Genomic DNA, 15959 nt, shown 5'->3' on the forward strand with positions numbered 1-15959 from the left:
TTTCCGATTAATTCGATAAAGTGATAGTTCACTGATGATTTTCGTTCGAATGTATTAACAATAGTATCGATTTAATTTCGTTGCCGCATTAAACGTGTCAACATTATTTTATTTCTCTCTCTTTCTATAACATTTTGTACACAACAACATATGAGCCTGTTAAATATATACTTTTGAGATTATTTCGATCTATTATGTAACAAGTATTGCCAAATATATGTGGTCAGTTGACTTAGCTGAACCGAAGCAATTTAATTGAATTATATTTAACGCCAGCTGCGGTTGACCATCGATCGAGAACATCTGTATTTTTTTTAATTTTTTTTTTTATACGTTCAACACTTATCGCAACAATATTATGTCGGTCGTACTCGTCGAACACGAACATCCCCATGAACGGTCGTTCGAAATTCCAAAAACATAATACAAATCATGATACAATAAAGTTTATTATGTCACGATAACAATGTTGCATTGCATGCGCACGAAACCGAGATCCTTAGACAAGTTCGAGCAGCTGCGGGTCTCCGGTCGTAACTCGCGTGATCGCGAAAATCGGTTGGACGCGAACCCGAATAATACGAGGACAACGAAATGTTACACCGAACGCTTCTGATTTCGCTTAATCGTGCGAGAATGTCTTGGTGAAAACGTTTCGGTTCTTTTGTGAACACATACCGGAAATAAGTTCATCTGTATTATGTTTCGCCGGTCCGTCAACACCTAATTAAAGTGTTTATAATACGCGCGGAGGTGAAATTTGAAAATCTATTGCAAATACTATCGCCATACGATATTTATTCACCGTGCTCGTATTAAAAATACGATAATTTCATTACGTCTCTCAGATATGTGTGCGTGTGTGTGTGCGTGTACACGTAAGCGGCTTGATAAAAAAACGATATAATAACAAATTTCATTTTTATTGTATTTTCTTGAACATTTGATTTGAAACGTATTTGTGAACCGCACGTCTTAATAAAATACCAAGTGTACATTTAGGTGCGTCTTTAGTAACCGAATTTTGACGCGTTACGTTCGTCCCTCGACGTTTCCGTCGTCGCAGTGTTGCAATCATTTTAATATCATTGTTATTATTACTGTCCTCGCAAGCGAGTCTGTAGTTACTGACATGGCAGATTCAAGTCGATTACTGAAGTCCACGTACATACTTTATATACGTACCACCGATGTCATTTGCGGTGCTTTATGTGACTTACAATTACGGCATACTTTGTTCAACAATTGTTTGAAGTTTGTTCATCATCGCGTATTTTCTAGGAAAGTCGAAGTCTTCTAAACTATGATTTACCATTACGTGTGACCTTTGCACTTGTCTCGGCTCGTTTGTTCGTCCTCATTTTTCGTTCTCGTAATCGTCATACCGTGTACAAATACCTGTCAAATGTTAAGTCACCGCACAATAATTTTTTCTACCGCAAACAATCTCACCTACAATATTTGTTTTATTCAAACACTTCTTTGCATTCGACAGGAGCGTTTCACCGGATCACTGCGTTGTTATTGGAATTAATAAAACGTTAAAAAACTCCAACCTACGCCCTTTATTATCGATCACTTCTTTGCACCGCGGACGAACGTGTTAAATTCGTTTTGTAACACCGTATGCGAGTTCCATACATTTGGCGATATAATTGAAATACTAAAAATTAAAAAAAAAACACTATTTTGGTCCAGTGCAGTAAAAACTAGTGACCTCTATTTCATGTGTATTTAGAGTCCATGTATTCGTGTATTTAAAGTCCGTACGTTATGATCAGTGGTGGATACAAGGATGGGTAACAAGGGCACATGGGGCATGTGCCCCCCATTGTTGTTTACATAAAGTAAACACATATTTAATTTAATTTTTAAATTGAAAACTTTTTTTAATAATAAATAAATAACTATTAATTTGAGTTTTATTTATACGATTGTATTATAATATATTATCACTATAAAAATAACTTATAAATATGACCAAGCCAATTCTATAAATAAATTATAAATTAGATTCATACATAATAATATAAATTATAAATTTCGTATTTGATTTTTCTAAAAATTATAAATATATATATATATATACGAGTATATATATTTATCAAATTCATGACCAGAAACAACCCTTTATTAATGACAAAATATAAATAAGTACATACATTTAATTAGTTTTTTAAATTTTGAATATTTACACATTATATTTACAATATAATACACGGGTATATGAATTTATAATACACGTGTACCTACACGAACTTTAAAAACACGTGTAATTAAATACACGGGTATTCCTACATATTATTATTTAATGTTCGGACTACGTGGACACATGTATATCAATACACGTACCAAACCGAGAGCCCTAGTAAAAATTGCTCGCAAGTGACGCATTGACGCAAATACGGGGGGCGGAGCAGTTAGGTACCCCAAAGTTCTAAATTATCACCTCCATTATATTTTAAGGTAAAAATATTGTTAAAAGACGATTATTTTCCGTTCACGAAAATGTAAGTTTATTCCAGTTTGCATTGGTAATGCATTAATGCCACGGACGGTTTGGATTTGTCATGCATGTTACCTATTCATAACGCATGCGGAACGTATTGTGATGACGGTCTAATTTATTTTTAGTAAGTATCTATTTATCGTTGGAATTCTGTTAAGGATTTTTTGTCTTTGTTTACCCGTCTATCGCTCATCGATAAAAAATAATGATGATTATCAATGCCATTTAGTTATAACACAGAAAATCGTTATTACTTATTGTCAAATGGTAGGCAAGCTAAAACATTTCGTGCCAGGTAGATGTAGGAGGGTGTGGGGGCGGGGGGCTTTGTCCTCCACAAATCACCTCGGGGTGAACAATTATAGCACCCCCGAGTCATAGACCGAATGCGTGCGTCTAATGTGTGACACGCCTCCCCGGAAACCTTCCGCCGATACCTTTTGGCGCACCAATAACGAAAACCGAGTTCGACGTTGTTTCGTTTGTTTTTTTTTCTCCTATCGTAGGTGGTGCAGATGTTGAAATTACCAGACCGTGATATTCGAAATTATTACGTTGCTGCAAGCATATGTATACGTATATACACGTATATGCATTATAATTTATAACCATGCATTACCATGCGTTTATAACCTGGTCCGGGTGGACAGACGACGATCGCTTTTGTTGTACACCCGAGACGGGTGCGCACTTCCGTACAAGTATATACGCTGCGTACTGCAGAACTGCCGTCTCTTCCCGTGCGTGACAACAGCGCGATACGGACGCGCCGTGTGTAAAACGAAGTAATAACCGCAGAAACGATATCATATTTGCTGTGCACAACAATTTCTACAGTTTCGATAAACTAAATAAAAACACATTTTATATTTTTAACTTATGTTCATTCGAGTTATTAAGATTAAAACTTTGGTACGTATCTTGGAGAAAATTGAAAACTTATCACCCCCTTAAAAATGTTTTTTTGGCCGCGCCACTGATAATAACGATAATAATATGCGAGTTTGGACGTCGAAACGAATTGCGACGTCGTGCACATCGTCGACGACCGAATCGGATAGCGAAATGCCACAAATCAGTGTGCCGGGGAAAATATCACGTTCTCCGTGTCGTAGTGCGCGCGCGTGTGCTGTACACGTCATTCAGGACGGTATTCTTCGAGGCTTACCGTCGAAACGCGTAGATAAATATATTGACGTGCCTATGTGCCGATCCTTTTTGGAATATTCACCTGACAAATCAATTATGAACATTTCCGAGTCCGTTCGTAACGGGAGCAATCGATCGTTTTTTTTTCTACGTGTTTTTTGACAATTCGGGTACGCCGTGCAAAAAAAATAAACAAATATTCGATAAATATTTTTACACGCGTACTACACACGTAACCGTATCAATAATACGTATTTGACGTGTTCATGAATGTTGGGCAGATCTTTTTCATTTATTTTATGCAATTCGCAGCTCTCAGAATAAACTCGGCTACAAGTGCTTCTTCGGATTAAAGACAATATTAAAATCTAAGCTCGTTTCAATTAGATCTAAACCAACTTTATACAAAATAATGATACGCCCTACAGCGTTATATGCATGTGAAACCTGGGCCACAACAGACGAGCAAAACCTGACAAGATTTAAGAGAACGGTTATACGACATATTATTGGCCCCAAAAGAAACCAAAACATGAGAGAATATGCGTGAAGGAAGAATGAAGAGGTAATAAGCATGTTACAGGATCCAGATATAATAGCTACTATGCAAAGCAAAAGGATAAGCTGAGCAGGGCATGTATTGCGGGGTGCTTGTAAATTGCACCCACATTAAATAGGTAGTCAAATACTACAGTGAATTGCGTCCGGGACTTTTTGGGGTCTAAATGAGTAGAGTAAATTGCGCCCATAGTATCTACTATCTAAGTAACCTCAAATTTATAATTTTATGGATAAAATATTAGAGTTACAATCTGAAATGTATATAAAAATTAATTGCATAAATGAACCTTATAGGTTCATACATTTTATACGTTCCTATATTTCAAAACACCATATAAAAAAAAAAAAATTTAAAAAATGGAAAAAATTATTCAACAATACAATGAAAACACTATTACGAAGGTTGAATATGTGAAGATGATGTCTCATTACTATGCAGATAACTTATAACTGTGTTTTTTATTATTAACATTTTTAACCTAATAAAAAATATTTAAAAAACTATAGTTAATACCATAATATTTAAAAAAAATATATATTTTTCTATTTTTATTAATTAATTTATTCATTTCAAGTAGGTAAACCAAAAAAAACTTTTTTGGAGGACAGTGATAGTTGCCTCCTTGTGGTTTCTGGGTAATGCAAAATGACTATCATAAAAATAATATTTCTATTGGGCGCTATTTACTACAGAAAAATTTGTACCTGAAAAATACCGGGTGCAATTTACAATTGTTTCCCTTCATTTTTCGTTTGCCCGTATGGCGAGATCGAGAACAGACAATCGGTCAAGTCACCTGTTGGAAGCTGAAGAGCAAACGACCACTTGGCCGTTCAAGACAAAGGTGGATAGACAGAGTCCATAAAGACTTAGATATTCTGGGAATCCTGAACGGTAATGAGTAGGGTTCGGGACTTGTTGCATTTGCATATTGCTTAATAATGACCGCAAAATAGTCCAAGTAAGATTTAAATTTGTTTTAAGTCATAACAGATTGAAATACAAAAATTTTAATTACATATTTTCGCATATTTTGCCGTTTTCTAAGCAAAATGCATATTTGACAAATTTTGGCAGTTTAATTGTTATTTATAGCATATTTATGCAGTTTTTGTTTTATGTTAAGTACATTTATTTTAAAGGTTAACTTTATTTATTTTTTACTTTCATACGTTATTCAATATACCTAATCACTCGTAATAAGTAATTGTTTCTTCGTATAGCTCGGTTTATTAATAAAGATGAGATAATAATATTATTAACTGGATTTGGCAACTAGGGAAATACTTAATTATTCCTGCGAATACTATCGTTTATCGACGATAAATTATTGACTTATCGTAAATCGTTTAAGAGTAATACTAAGAGTAAGGAATAATAATAATAATAGTAAGAGTAAGGAAAATAAGAATTCCGTTTGTTTTCGTGCGTCGTGGCTTTTAAAATCGTTATTTTTGTAGCTCTCGTAATTTTAAAGATGCCGAAAATAACGAACGTATTAGACAATATATCACCGAGTTTGGAGAAAAAATTTTCATTGTAGGAGAAGACGGAGAAAACGAAATCGAACATACACTTCAGTAATAAATATTAATAGTGTTAGTGTTGTCAAAAATAACTAATTACAAAAAATTGTCTAAATCAAATTTTTAATTGGCATTTAAAAAATATTCAGTTGCATATTTTTGCGCATATTTCGGTTATTTTAAGTGCATATGTGCATGCATATTTCCTACAATTTGTGTGCAATAAGTCCCGAACCCTAGTAATGAGCTAGCCACGGATAGAGACAGATGGAAGGAAGTGGTGGTAGCGGCGAAAGACCTGAATGGTCTGTATTAAGCCATTAAAAAAAAAAAATCGCAGCTCTCAGTCCTTGCAGTGTAATCGTGTAATCGGCAATTTCACGAGATCGGCGCAACGTAAAACATTTAATTACACGAAATTACGACTTATAAACTCGCCATTATGTCATTTAATTATGCGGGATTAATCGTAATTCATTATGCATACAGTTTCACGTTGTTTAAATCCTGAGAACATTTCAATTAAAAATTATTTTAGTATAAATATTATAATCTTTATACATATTTGTACTCGTACATTTACATTTACTCTAACAGTTTTAACGAAGTTTAGTACTGTTCAATTATTTTATACTTTCGCCGTAATTGGTATTACTCAAGTTTTTAGTCATGGACGATTAAATATTTATTGAAAACAATTATCTCTACGACTTTTTGTTGTAATTGTTACTAATCAATTTTGTAATAGCCATATAGTGGTTATTCTTACAGTGCAGGTATACCATTCATTGTAACCTTACTAACACTTATGTTTTATTCTATTATCGAAACTGATATTTTATTTTCTCGTACGTTGTCTATTTCATTTTAAATTAGTTTCACTTGTCATTTTTAAGTAACATTGCGTCACAATTATATTTTTTAAATATAAATATAGATATTATGAAATGATAAAAGGTAAAATCATACGTGCCATCGCTGCCTGATATCGGACACACACACACACACGCACATACTCAAAATAATATTATAAACATTTCTGATTATGCAATGTTTATCTTTTTTTCTAAATGTATATGTGTTATAACTAAAAGGCCCAGTGCCCATGTTAAAATTATTCTTCTTGTTCGTAATGTAACAGCGAACAACACATCGCGTTTCCAATTATTATTATTTTTTTTTCATTTGCACCATCGTATTTATTTGTTAATTATTGTAAAAGTTTGTATTGTGTGCCAATATGTGCAAGTTATTAAAACAAAATTAGTTACCATCAAGCGTCTGCGTGTAAATTTAGAATTATGTTAGCTTTAAACAGCGGTTGGCCAGTCTGCTCTCCGCGTGATTGTAAGTAAGAAATTTGTATTATTTTTATCATACTTATTATTACTATTTTTGATTGCATTGCTGACAAGGCAACTTCTACTATTATATTATTTGTCGGAATTGCAGTAACAATTAGTTAGCATTTTTTTTTTTTGAAATATATGTACACACAAGTACACATTTACACATCAACATTTACCACGTAGCTTATCAGATATGCGAGGCAATCCTAACCACTCCGATGAGCTACATAAACTACAAATACACAGTGTCCATTAAGTCACTTTTCGGTGGACGTATGCATTTTGGTGCCCGATGTTAAGCGTAACTTTACACGCTCGATCCAAACAGGTATTATAGCACTTTATAGAATAAATAAAATAACACAGCTGATCATAGATCACGTAAGGATGTGTTTGGAGGAACTTAGAACCCCGTTCAAAAAGTAATGTGACAATATTTTACTAAAACTGTCAACAATTATTTTTCTTATCTATTATTTAGTTCTTCTAAATATACTTTATTTTTAAAATAAGTTTTTTCCAACAGGGGCAGGACTTGTCCCTAGTAGCCCCCTGGATTCACCCATGATATTATATTTAATTGTACATTATTGGCGTACTTGATTTTTTTAATTTTATTAATTCTAGTAGGATCCCCTTCAATTTGAAGCCCATTCATTCTTCCCAATCACCTCCTGTAATCGTATCTACTAATTCTCTCTTCTACTAGGTTACCTGGCTTTTTAATTTAACGTTTCGTTTAATGATAAGGGTTTTTATTTTTTTTATTTTATTTATTTATTTTTTAATAATGATTATAACTGTTGAGAGTAATTGTAACACAAAATATAAATAAAAAAAATAAATAAATAAAAAAAAAAATGTTAATAAGATTTTGGTATTACCTTTCAAAGAATACTAGGTTCTGTTTCTGAACGCAGATATTATATTTAATACGTATTATTTTACAATATTAGTGCTTTGCACATTAATATGTAATTTTAACAAACGAATTTCAACCATTTTGATTAATCAATGCAACTCACACGATATTTTAAGAATTGAGCAAGTGTATATTATTTTTAAAGCAATTAGTAGAATATATATGTACGATTATTACTTTGAATATATAACAAGCTTCTTGTTGACGAGTTTAGTCCGTCCTACGTACAACTAGTTTATTAACAACCCACTCGAAGAATTTGCGTTTTTACTACATTTTAGTAGTTGTTAAAAACAATTTAAAGTTAAACTGTAAACTATGGAGGAAAAAAACGTAACCTCGATTATAAATGTTATATAATATATTTCAGAAGTAGAAGTTAAAAAATTGTTGTTCGATCACGAGTGAATACGATAAGATCTTATTTGACAATAGACAATTAAGTATAATAAAAATAATAAAAAAATATATATTGAATTTATAAATTATATATATAAAATGTATGAATTGTTACAATTTAAAAACAATAATTTATAATCATTTTAACACGCAAACGTATTTTACTTTAATACTTGAACTTCATGAAATCCTTCAAAAATTAAAATAAACTTTTGGTCTTGAAATCGTAAAAAGTATAGGGTAAGATAATGTTATATTCAATTTCTCGTGATTATCACACTCAACAAACTATTGTCTTTTATTTTCTATATACATCGCATGTCTAAAGCGATGCTTTATATTATGGCTTATTACAATACTTGCCTTATGGTTTATAGTTATAGTCAAGTAATAATCTAATTCAGTTAATCGAACGTATCGAATACTTAAAATCACCTGGGAATAAAAGTATAACATAATCCCGGGCAACACATGTGTAATCTATTAGAAATACATTATTTTTATGAATTATATAGTGAAGCAAATTATATGTGTACCTGCAGTCACAGAGATGTTACTTGTACTTAAACTATAATGAATATGTGACCCTTATCCCAGTTGATTCGTGAACGTAGTACCTATTTGAAGTTTGAACGCAAGTTCGTTGATATTGTTATTATTATTTTTTTGTTTTTCGATCATATCGATTGTTAGAAGTCGTATAAATTCGTATTTATTTATTTTTCATATACATTTTCACGAATAATATTATAATTTACAATAAAGATTTGAAATTTTTAGAATCCGCAATTTAATGGTGAGTTATCATCGAAACAAGTTTATACCGCGGATACCATGCGGAAATAATCGAATTAATCGTTGTGGTTTTTTTTCTCTCTCCCGAATCCCGTTTCCGGGATAAATGGAAATTCTGGTCGACGTCACTACACCTCTTAGACCCCGTGTAATGTGCGTGCGTCGTATACTGATTAGTCGTAAACTCGCGTAATGAACAACGCCTCTTGTACACATTATTTATTTCCATTTCACTCCAGTCAACCCCTCTCGCTGCGGACCGCGCAGTAAACAGTTATTATCGTCCATAATGAATTCCGTTTTTACCGCTACGTACCCCGCTCGCGCGCTATTACCGCCGGAACCATTTCCGGAAGTGCCATGGTTGTGTAACAATAATAATAACATTATTATTATCATTAATATTATCATCATCGTCATCGTGCACGAACAACTCGAAGATAATTTTATGCTCGGCGATCGATAGTTTGGTCACGTCTTGTCGGGAAAAGAATACCCCATACATGATAATATGAAAAAAAAAAGAAAAAAAATGTATTATTTAATGCGCGCGTTAATGTATTAAAATTATTTTATGTGCGCGGACAAATCGTACTCGTGTTTTTCGATTGATTTTTCCAATAAACGCGCGTGGACATAGAAATCGACGCGTTTCGAAAAAAAAAACAGAAAAACGTTATAAATTTCTCGGACGTTTATAAAAAAAACTTGCTTCGTACACATCAGGTCGCTATTATACTATTTACGAGTCGCCGGTCGCGCTTTGTTAACTAGATATCCGCAGCTGTACGTGTACACACGCTTTTGTTTACCGGTCAAGTGCCGTACTGTTGTGTGACCGCCGCCACTCTGATGAATCTTCAAGACGCGCGCGTACGTTTAAACGCACACACACGTACATTTCGTACATGTTTACACAAGACATAATATATATGTGTGTGTGTGTGTGATATATTTTTTTCGTCCTATCTTTTTCGGACGTATAAAAAATACGCGTGAGAACATCTTGATCACGATCATCGTTTTTTTTTCCCCGCCGACTAACTGGAGCTAATACGTGTTGCTCGATAAAATAAAATTACGTGTACATATATATGTGCGTAAACAAATGCATGCATATTGTACACGTTGCGTACGCTGTGTCGACCACTGAACGTTTTATGATGTACTTTTAAAAAAAAAAAAATTTGATCGTGTTATTCTGTTATTATTATTTTTTTTTTACACTTTTGTTGTTATTATTGCTTTTACTTCGCGAAACCAGTTCCCGGCACCACTGTGTCCTACGCCTTTCTATGACCGGCCGTAGCGACACTGTACGTCCGTAGCACATGTAAAAATCGACGATGGGCGGACCAGCTATGTCGCCGCGGCACCGAAACGGCCATCGACACGTCGTCGATCGTAATCGTTAAACATTTTGTAATCCGAAAAAATATCGTTTACTGAGCGTTGTACACGATCGCTAGCTGTATTGCCCGGGAGATAATTTACTATTTTAGACCGGAGCATGAGCGATTTCGATATGGAAAAAAAAATTTTGTTTAAAAAAAAAGCACACAATTGCGGTGTATTTCAATGATATTTATTGTTCTTTACTTGCATCGATTCAAATTCTCGATTGGAAATTATTCAAAATCAACGTATCATACGTGATAAAATGTTGTTTAGATGATGACTATTGAGCCCGAGAGAGTCTAAAACGGTTTGGACCCTAAATAATACGATCTTCGACGAATACATTCTTGATCGCACTTGCATACGAAGTAATAAATACATTTCTACGAACATTTCAATTCAATCGACAGTTTAAACTGCACGCTGATATGTTAGTGATTAAGTGACTAATGTTTGATTATACACGCATACACACGCCGGCACATTTACAGGGGGTGGACAAAATAATATGAACACCTGACATACACGCAATTTATTTATTTATATTTACATATTGATTTATAAATAAGATGTTGGGCAACCGTTTGCTTTTAAAACAGCTTCAATCCTTTACGGAATAGATTCGTAAAGGACGTGAATAGTTTCCAACTGAATTTCGTCCCATTCTTCTACCAAAATATTCGCCAATTGCTTCAGTGATGTTGGAGATACAGTACAAACAATATGTAACTATAACGCATGGTGTTCATATTATTTTGTCTACCCTTGTACGGACATATTAAATGCTATAGACGTATATTATCGTATTCGTTCGCGGTTAAATTTTCGCAGTGAGACACACGTGACCGAAAGTGTGTGGTTCTATAAATGGACGTATTATAATGCTGTAGGTACTACTTGCATTTACGCATTTGTAGAACTATTCCCGTTCGGTCGCCGTAGCTGCAGCTGCTGTCCTGCACGAGTAAAGGGTACGCATTGTATTATTTTTCAACCCGTTGGATTTTCATCAGTACAATAAAAATTATTTCAATATATTATTTGGATATTTTCACACGCCCTTCGGCCTCCATTTATGGATAATACCGTGCAGCGCGTTGTGCTATAGACATACACATCCGTTTCGTACAACCATGTGCGTCTGTCGTCGGCAATCCGTATTACACTCGGTATTATGTTTACGTCTGTGTGGTATAATAGATTATGTGCGTGACAAAATATTTTCGATATTTCGTTCGCTTCCAACACAAATTTTTTCTAGTATTAATCCTACAAAATATTTGATACTTTAAAACATATTATATTGAACAACAGCTTAAGAGTATATATATAAAAACTATGCCGAAGTCGAACACAACCCGATTAGTTTTTAATAGTGTAAATTTATATGGAAGCCACGCTTATATATTATATTATGTTGCTAAGTAATAACTTTTTGCGTCAAAGATACATTACAATAACGCTATAGACGAACGAGTATTACATTTCCAAATAACTGACGTGAATAATATTACTCTAAAATATTATATCATGGACTATATATGTCATATCTGTTTAAGTAAACCGTCGACCGAATCACTATAAGCAATTGGACAAGTATGATTGGAATTGAGCTTGTTTCAGTTTTACCCAAAATTTGATTTCTTGTGAATTGATACAAACAGTAATCTAATGAAATTTTATAATATAATACATGGGTATAGTAATAATAAACAGTTAGTTACTATAAAAACTTAAAATGAGTATAAATCGATTGGTGTGTGTGATACATTATTTTTAGAACAATATGTTTCTAGATCTATCGTTTTAATTGTCTTCCCAAATGTAACTATTGTATTTTTAACTCTGCATTTAGTGATAGATATATAATAATTAAAAAATAAATAATGTTCAACATAAATCTATACAGTAAGTTTATTTTATAGATTTAAACTTCTTCGAGAAAAAAAAATAAAAATAAATATCTGTTCAAGGTATCATTGTGTACTAATAGAACATAATATTTATTTACATCCCGGTATATATTATTCTATATAATATTATTATGGTCGTGACATATGTATCTTTTATTGTGACATATACAGCTTACCTACGTATCCATTAACATATCGTTCAACAATTACGCCACTGTTTCTCTTTCGTAAAAACATTCGACTATTATTGTAGAAGTTTCGTCCATTTGCCGAGTGATAAGATCTCTGACGAAGAACGATCTTAATGTGCACATGTATTGCACGATCAATATATTCCATAGTTACACGACTATTATTCAACAATAACATTGGATCTAAATTGAAAGTAAATCGTTGAGTGGTCTGATAAACTGTGGTCTCGTATTTAGTACTTGCACAATAGGTATTGGTTCCTATTATAATGATTCCTATAAAACGAAAAGATTTATGGATTCTTCGCTTATAATGTTGAACCATCAAACATATTAAACAGAAAAAAACATGTTACAAAAAAAAAAAAAGAGAAACTGTTTTATTATTATTGTAAATGTTATTATCTCAATTGAAACTAATAATACTACTTATTATCCAGAAAAAGTATCAAACTATAATAAACATAAAACTTTTCTGGTACCATACATCACAATTTTCTGTTATACGTTGTATTCATTACCAAACGTCAAAATCGTTTTGAACATTAATTTTGTTTAACTTATACAATGTTGCAGAAGTGAAAGGCTACTTTTTTGTTCTGAAAATAATTAAAAATAGACTAAGATCCTTTTTTACGTAAGAAACACTTGGTATTGTATCTTCAACTATGTTATGGAAAATAAAGTAATATCATAGTATATTATACAATGTAATATAATAATGTACATTCAAGTGTACTTTTAACTATTATGTTTGTATATATTAATTGTGATACAAATTAATTCACCATTGCTGTAGAGTAATAAATGTATGTTCTAGTTTATCTAAAAATATGAACTATTTCGTAATTATATTAATCATTAATTTTAAAGAACGGTTGTTTATAAAAAAAATACTTTATTTTGATCGTATTCTAATGCAATTTTAATATAATTATAAAAAGGTGTTTAAACGCGAAAAAATTAACAGCAAATATTCTTGCATTAAATACATTTCAATAGTGGGTCAATAAAAAATATATTGTTCGTTCGACCATGAAAATAAAACTGATAGTTCACATTTTCACGTAAATGCTAACATTTTCCCACATATGTATGGTACTACGGTATTCAATGTATTATTATCCTGTGTTTTCGTGTCAAGAAGTGTGCGTACAATATTTTCATTGAAATGCGATTTATAATTTTTCTACTCGTGAGAAATGAATCAAATTGGATTGGACGGGGTTAAAACGATTATGATCAACGTCGCCTGTTAAAAAAAAAATGTGATTATAAGATGTAAGAACATTTTCTATGAAAATAAAAAATTGATGGACTTAATCGCATCTCAGTGCGTTTTTGCGGCCATGCTAATTGTTAAGATTATTTGGACACCTAATGTTAGACGAGGTCAACGCTTCACCGATACTCGAGTATAATATTTTTTAATATATATCGCAATAATATATTTTCTCACACAATTATTCTCAGTACATTATACGACACATCGACAATCGACTGTACAAAAACGTTCGTTAAACGATTTGTTTATGCGTACATTACAATCCGAATGTGTAACGGAGTGAACATACGTCGAACGTAATCGCTCGACACGCAATCGTGTACATCTAATCGTGTTCAATCCGTGTTTACATTATGAATTAACACACTTAACGCGTGTCGTAAATAAAGATCATTGATCGCGATCGTACGTCGGGTCCGTACATTTATACAATATGTTAACCAAATAACCAAACGTTTTTCCTTAGGTGAACTGTTCGAAATTCGACCGTCCGAAGCATCCTTCGAACTTTAAGAGTGGTTTTTGGTGGTACAACATCCTACATGCCGAGATTTTAAGAAAACGTTATTATAAAATATTATATCATATTAAAAAATATTACGGGCTCGCTTATCGATCAGTAGGTCCAGTGTATATTATATGAATTGTAAACTACCTAATCAAATGTTCCGTTAATAATGTCGTTCAACAGCCCTCGAAAGCGACTCAAATTTTTTCTTTAATTCAGGCTCATAATTTACAAGTTAAATTTTGGTAATATTTAAATCAGATGAATCCTTAATATATTTGTGATTTTTTTTTTTTTAATCTAATGTCGGATCAATTTAGAATCGACTTTTGTGTATTCTTTTTTAACACCTAACCTTGTGTTTTCTTGATTTTATCAAGAAGTATGGACCCGACAAAAGCCCAATTCAGTATTCACAACCACGCGTGATTTGATTTCGTTATAAAATTATCCACATTAAAAACGTTTATAATGTGTATCTCGCATACTCGTATAATTGATTCCTTAAATACGGATTTAGGAGGGGGGGGCGATCGCCAACATCGTCCCCCCCTAAAATACGCCCCTGTCCGGTAGTGCTTTCTCGTGAAACACATTTGAAGAACTGATTGGGTGAGTAGAGTGAGTAAAGGAACAAAGGATCGCGACGCGTTTCTCGGTTTCGACAGTACATCGATTACGCAGACACGCGCGCGCGAGTAAGTATAAGCACGTGCACGCAATAAAATACGAGAGTGGACGTCGTCGGCGAGTGAACTCTCTGCGTGCAGTCGATGACAATGTCGATGGCGCGTATCAACAATATCAATTATCGGTCGAACAGCTAATCAGTAGAAGCGTGCTGAATACGCTCGTCCGCAGGCTGCGATGTAGGAACGATAAACAGTTCTCCGACTGCGACGACGACTCGCATTTATCGCTCACATTACGCAGGTGCACCGTCGTCGGCAGCGAATGCAATGTGCAATATTATTCATTACGATGTACGCGTACGATAAAACGACGGGAAAAAGTGTACTCGGACAGTGTTGTCATATCACAACGATTGGTTGTGTTTAAATATTACTTCTAGTGTGCACTTGGGAGGAACAAAAAAATAAAAAAAAAAAAACAACGCAATTTTTTCGCAGAGAATCGTTTTCTTTCCCGTGAAAATCATCTAACGTGCATAATGGTTATCAATTATATTATAATACTTTGCTCTCTTCTATACGCGTTTATTTGGAAAATCGCATATTGTTATAACGTTATATACATTTATTTTATGGGAAAAACATAGTACAATTAAGTTTTCGGTTACGTCTATCATATTATTTTTTCAAAGAATATTTTTTTTTATCACTATCTTTATTTTATTTATTTAAATATGTAAACCGATGGCGCAGTGTCTGTAATATCCTGCAGACAATAATATGGTACGTTTTTTACCACGATGAGCAATACCCAATTAAAT

General features: G+C 33.0%; 1 protein-coding gene across 1 annotated transcript in view; it reads left to right on the forward strand.

Annotated features, from left to right (window-relative positions):
- The first annotated feature begins 6854 nt into the window (after positions 1-6854).
- LOC112684189 (prostaglandin E synthase-like) overlaps positions 6855-15959 on the forward strand; it is a 60003-nt gene continuing 50898 nt past the window's right edge. Inside the window, exon 1 of the transcript XR_003148660.1 lies at positions 6855-7093. The gene's annotated coding sequence lies outside the window, so the exon portion shown is untranslated. The remainder of the gene's footprint in view (positions 7094-15959) is intronic.

Source organism: Sipha flava, unplaced genomic scaffold (assembly GCF_003268045.1).
Source record: "Sipha flava isolate LNK unplaced genomic scaffold, YSA_version1 245_pilon_pilon, whole genome shotgun sequence".
In the NCBI taxonomy this organism is placed as follows: domain Eukaryota; kingdom Metazoa; phylum Arthropoda; class Insecta; order Hemiptera; family Aphididae; genus Sipha; species Sipha flava.